The following is a 231-nucleotide window of genomic DNA, read 5'->3' as shown; positions in this document are numbered from 1 at the left end:
TCATGATCATCCTCATTCAAAAAGGGATAAAATGTTTCTCCGAAAGGTCAACAACAGCCCCCAATCGACCCAAAATGTAAAATCTACTCTATTCTGCAGAGCAAAAGCATTATGAATTTGGACCCAAAAAGGGAGATTCAGTTGATCTAAATGACAATAAAAACGTCAACATTCGCGATCCCCTGTGATAAAAACTCTCTGCCCACGTAAGCTGATCTTTATTAATCTATT

The sequence above is a fragment of the Penaeus monodon genome, chromosome 28, assembly GCF_015228065.2.
Source record: "Penaeus monodon isolate SGIC_2016 chromosome 28, NSTDA_Pmon_1, whole genome shotgun sequence".
NCBI lineage: Eukaryota > Metazoa > Arthropoda > Malacostraca > Decapoda > Penaeidae > Penaeus > Penaeus monodon.
The sequence above is the reverse complement of the archived record's forward strand: the minus strand, read 5'-3'. Positions refer to the sequence as shown.